Genomic DNA, 6000 nt, shown 5'->3' with positions numbered 1-6000 from the left:
ACACCTTTAACGTTTCATAATAGAATTTATACGCCGCAGGAAGTGTTAATCCAAAATGGTGGATACCGTCTGCTCTCAAAGTGGGGAGTTTTCTCAACAGTGGACATCGGGGACGTACTGAAGCTGATGCCTTACCCCGAGAAAGCGTATTCTATACCAAAATCCAACTCCATTATGCATTCCACAGGAAGTCTAGCTCTGCTAACTACAGGCCTGGTTTCAAATCCCCGGAACGTGCCGCTCTCACACAGGTCTTCTTCTGACCTCTTGCTTACGTGGGTATTATCTGCTCCACCCTGACATCGTTTTCATCATATCTCCAGGATTGAGTTATTAAAATGTGTTCTGAGATGCAGAGTATCAGAATGATTCTAATTAGGCGACTGGAGATGTTCAGTGGCGTTACCTTGACGAGAGCTGACTACAGGTCAGGAGTTTCCCCAGGAGTCTCGTCCTTCGTGTATACTAAATCATTGAAGTCACCGATCAAGATCACATGGCTACTACATTTCCTGGATGATCTGGAACTCAGCCTTGATTAAAGAAAAAAACAAAACAGAAATCTCCCAACTCTAATTCGCTGGAGCGGTCGATCATCACACTCTCTCGCTCTCACACACAGTCGTCAGAGATTAAGAATCTCACGGCGTTTTTTTTTTCCCCCACCGGACGGTGTGCCATGGCTTAGCGAAAAAATACCCATAATCCTCTATGTTGTTGCCATGCTGAACTTGGCTTCCTTTCTTACACAGGTAGCGTGTGCTGAGCCAGGACATGCAGGTCCAGCTAAAAAATACTATAGACCACGAACTGGACAAATACAGGCGAACAGATATCCCGATTAATGACTGGCTGACGTCACGTCTCAAAAATCTTCAGTAATGATAACGAGTCTTTATCGGTCACGTATACATTACAGTACAGTGAAATTCTTTTCTTCGCATACCCCGGCATGTTAGGAAGTTGGGATCAGCGTGCAGGGTCAGCCGTGATACAGCGCCCCCTGGTGCACAGAGGGTTAAGGGTCCGACAGTGGCAGCTTGGCAGTGCGGGGACTTGAACCCCCGTCCTTCTGATCAGTAACCCAGCGCCTCAACCGCCAAGCCACCACTTTCTTCTTCTTCTTTTTTAAGAAGCACAATCTCAAATAAACATCAGTTTAACGTTTCAAATTCATTCACACACACACACACACACACACACCCAGAGAGAGAGAGAGTGTAATGTTTTGTTTTTGTTTTTATCACTGTGTATCCTGATGGTATGTTTCTTTCCCTTGATCGAAGGAAAATCCACAACTTTGTTTGCGCAGACTCGTGCACAGACGTCGTCCTGTAAGGTTTGTACTCAAAGGCGATCGCTAAAGATGAACGGTTTTGGCACACTCGGCCGTGTTTGGTTGCTCGGCAGCCATTAAGTGAACGTTTGCTGAACGTTGGATGTGTTCCATTAACACGCAGTCACTTATTAGTTCACTGTGTTTTACACTTCGCCGGAGAGAAGCAGGACGACTGGTTTAGAAATTTTGAGCGATATTTCACGACGTGTGCCGAAACACAAGCCACCACCTGATGATCTACGACTTTTACAGGTACAGTTCTGTGACGTGAAAGCAGAAAACACACTAGGCCAGGATAAGGACAGCACCGGGGTCAGATTTGTTTCGGGTTTAAAGACGTCATACACTGGTCCCTGTGCTCTGGGCTGTGTTTTGTTTAGTTTTTTTTTAAATCATCCCCGACGATACTTATCGGGATTTCCTGGTGATAGACCATGGAAGGAGAGCTTTGACGAAGCCTGACTCACGCACACAAACTCCCTGACCCAGCCTCCACAACTCCACAAGGACGTTGAAGTCAGGAGAAAGAAGTCCAACCACTCCTGAGGTTGAGTTTCACCAGCTGTGTTCAGAAGACATGCTCCATGAGCACAAGTCGAAAAAAAAAAAAAAAGACGTATCGAGAACGATCTTCCGAACGCACTCTACTCACTCCACGGTTTGGATCCACCGGGAATTTCTAGTTTTGGTTCTATTTGAGCCACATGAATCTATGTATAGATGAGCTGCATGCCCCTTCTGCTCCACCAGAGTGCACCAGCACCTCACGCGCAGATCTAATCGGTTGGCCACATGCATGCAGCACACACATACATGTCGCCATGGGTAAACCAGGGCTTTACAGAAACCCCGGTGTGTGTTCGAGCAGTGGTGCTTTTACAGAAGGCTATTCCAGTGCTCCATTCTGACTGTACATGGTAACGTTCTCTTAGAATTGTTGCAGCGAGGTGTCAGCCATGTTCATTAGAAGTGTAACACGACGCCACTATCTGGATCTGTTTAGTGCACAAAATACCTTTTCATAAAATATATTTCAAAATATGTTTAAATCAAAGTGGGCATGATGTATAACGGAGTAACGGAGGTCTATAACGGGGTTGCTTCATGTTAACCCTAACCCTCTCACTAACATCTACCCTAACCCTCACACTACCACCTACCCTAACCCTACCACTACCTCTTACCCTAACCCTCCCACTACCCTAACCCTCCCACTACCACCTACCCTAACCCTACCACTACCTCTTACCCTAACCCTCCCACTACCACCAATCCTAACCCTACCACTACCACCTACCCTAACCCTCCCACCTACCCAAACCCTCCCACCACCACCTACCCTAACCCTCCCACTTGCCCTGAAAAAATTTTCCTTCACAAATTCTAAGTAAGTAGCAACTGGCCGAACATAACTTTATCCAACTCTTCAACCAGACTTCTTTCTTTTATCTATCTAACAGGACAGAGTAAGCAACCTAACTATGTTTCAAAGCATCACTCTCTTTCCCCAAATCAAGCATCTTATTTCCAGAAAGATCCGAAAAGACACGCTATCAGAATCTACTATAAAGCTGGACACACTTAACAGTGCTGCTGAGAGTCAACATGTTATCCTTTATGATTTTCGGAGAATATTTACTGAGAATATTCAAGCATAAGGACAGGGAATGATCATTTAAGAATTACAGAACAAGCAGGAAATCAAGTTTTAGAATGTTGTTTCATTCCAATTAATTTCATTACATGATGTTGGTTTTTGGAGAGCATGCAGAACACACGCCCCTTTTAACCCCCTAAAAAAAAGAAAAAGACGTAAAACGCATCATGTCCAAACATTTTGGGACCGTTTCAGGTCTACTGTGCAGTTTTTGAGTTGTAGTCGGGGTAGAAATTTGCTGAAACCTGGCAACCCTCCCCCATAAGCTTTAGTGAGCCTTTCTTCATGCTCATAGAGAGATTACGGGGCAGCGTGATCGCTGCCCCAATGAGCATCTATTAGCGCTAGTGCCGTTTTTCACCACTAGGTGCAATAATAACTCTATGGAGCTAAATGGAGCAGTGAGGACGCTGCACCGTCTCTACAAAGCTGATCAAATCAATGAGATCTCGACGTATATCTGTCAAATAGCAATGCGTTTTCAATCATTGTTCACTTTAAAGAGATAAATAGTAACATTAACGTTCGCTGACAGACTTAAAACGCTTAAAACACTTTCCATCATGCAGTTATAGGATTTCACATAGCTGTATGAGTATATACGGTGTTCACCAAAGCAGAGGACAGAAGAACAGAAGCTTAAATGCCAGGTAATCATGTAGCTTTGTGCGGCATTTGGGTTCAGACTTGCTTCAAAATCATGAGGACGACTGAGCAGTGCTATAGGATATGGAATAAATTTCATCTCCACTGACTCAAGGGGCTCAAATGGAGGATTACTGATTGCCTCCAGAGTCAGGCTTAAACTCCATGAAGAGCAGTTGCCCTAAAACGGTGTACTAACTTCATATAAAGTGTTGGACAAGATGCCCCTCATGACACCTCCCGAGGTGGACATTAGGGACGTAATCGGACACGCATACATTATTCGGTTTGAATAGATGACGCATCCTAAATGATTAAGGATACAGATATGAACAAAAGGTGGAGTATAAGTTTGTTTTGTTTTTTTCCCCCCGGAAAGCTTGCCGATTTTAGTTACTGGAATCCCACGGGACAAAATATTACAGTGCAAATACACTACAGTGTAAGATGAGCGCAAAATATACACCCTAGCTAACAGGACAGCAGAACAATGCTGGATGGATTATATGGGAAAGAGCTGACCGACTATACAGACGTGTATAGTTATATGATCAGAGCAGCATGTGAATGAAGACCAGTACAAACAATCCAGTTCTGATTTGTATAGCACGGAGATCCCTGATGAATTAACCTGAAGAAGGCCGTGTCAAAGGACCTCGAGAGGAACCAGGGAGCCCCTCCTGTGTAATGTGATGTATGTAACGGATACGTAACTGTACACTATCCGGGAATGAAATCGGAACGCGTCGAGAATGACGATGCAGTAGGTTCAATGATCTCATTTTATCAACGCCGAGAGACGGATTGTTGTTGCACCGGTCGACGAGCGCCTCCGCCTCCTGCCTGTATGCTGACTCGGAGGCCTACGGCTGCAACGTCATCAGCAAACTCGTTGATGTGAATTCGGTTGTGCAACCTTGGCAACACAGTTGTGACTCAGCAAAGAGAGCACAGCCTGAGGCTCTCAGGACGCTGGTGGATGTGGTGTTGCTGAGGAAAAAGTTCACAATCCAGCTACAGAGAAAAGTGTTTAGACCCAGGAGGGTGTTATCCCGTAGGTCGGTTTTGGGGTGATTAGATCGAACACACTGTCGAGCCACACACAATCTGTGTGTATAAAATGCTCACAGTTGACTCGCTGATAGCCCTTGCCATCTGACCTAAAGGCAGCATCCTGGGTCTACAGCTTCTGGTTCGAGTGTGTGTGTCGATGGTCTTGAAGGAAGTCAAACCTCTCACATAGCATATTCATCTTTTCATCTTTAAAATGTCCAGCCAATTGAATTCCATGAATTTCGCAATTTTACCGGGTTAAAAGCGGGAAAAAGCAGCGGCGCAACAGTAAACCTTCCCCCAGACTCCTCTCCTCTGCTTTGTGATTGGTCGTTTTGAACCGAACCAAAGCTTCTAGCGTAAACGTTCCCAGAACCTTCCCTCATGCTACAAGTATGCGCTTACCGCATACTGCTGTGCGCAGTCTTTGCCTCCTCGCTGCACGGATCTCGTCTGGTGAATAATCGGTTTTATGTTTCCAATAATGTTTACTTGCTACTTGAAAGACATACACAGTGTGCATATGAAAACCTGAAGTGAAATACAACAACGCTAGCTTGTTCCAGAGTTGTTTGTCAGAGGAAACGGCCTTCGAATGCACACGTAGTACCGTATAGTATTATGAATCCACACAGCATCAGTAAATACACGAATACAATATATACACACCTATCTCCTATAGAGCAGCGTGTGCGTTCGAGTGAATCCATCATTGTACAGGGTGAACAGCAGAGAGCTTTGATGACTGGAATCTCAGACGGTGTTCCTTGGCGTTGTATTGTATCTATACTTCCTGGTGGACCCTCTGTATATGTCCTGTAGATCCGCATTCAGTTAAGCGAACACCCCTAATCAGAGCCTTGTTTAGTGCGGTTCCCCGGTAGCTGCCGGGACGATTATGATCTTCCATCAACACTAATGCGAACGTATTGATGTCACATCAGTGCTGGCCCATAACCTGGCAAAGCACGGCGTCTGACTGGTTTTACAGGACCTCGGCCTGGCTCCATTCCGTTTTAGCCTTTGTTTATACTTTGGCATGATGAAGATTTGAGCATTGCGGTGCGATTAGTTGGCTAAATGAGCAGGTTTTATATCCATGAGTATAGCAATCGTCTATAATGAGTCTTTATTGGTCACATATACGGTAGAGCACAGTGAAATTGTTTTCTTCGCATACCCCAGCATGTCAGGAAGCTGGGGTCAGACATGATACAGCGCCCCTGGAGCAGAGAGGGTTAAGAGCGTTGCTCGGTGCTGGGGTTTGAACCCCCGACCTTCCAATCAGTAACCCAGAGCCTTAACC

The sequence above is a fragment of the Ictalurus punctatus genome, chromosome 19 (genome assembly GCF_001660625.3).
Source record: "Ictalurus punctatus breed USDA103 chromosome 19, Coco_2.0, whole genome shotgun sequence".
Taxonomy (NCBI): Eukaryota; Metazoa; Chordata; class Actinopteri; order Siluriformes; family Ictaluridae; genus Ictalurus; species Ictalurus punctatus.
The sequence above is the reverse complement of the archived record's forward strand: the minus strand, read 5'-3'. Positions refer to the sequence as shown.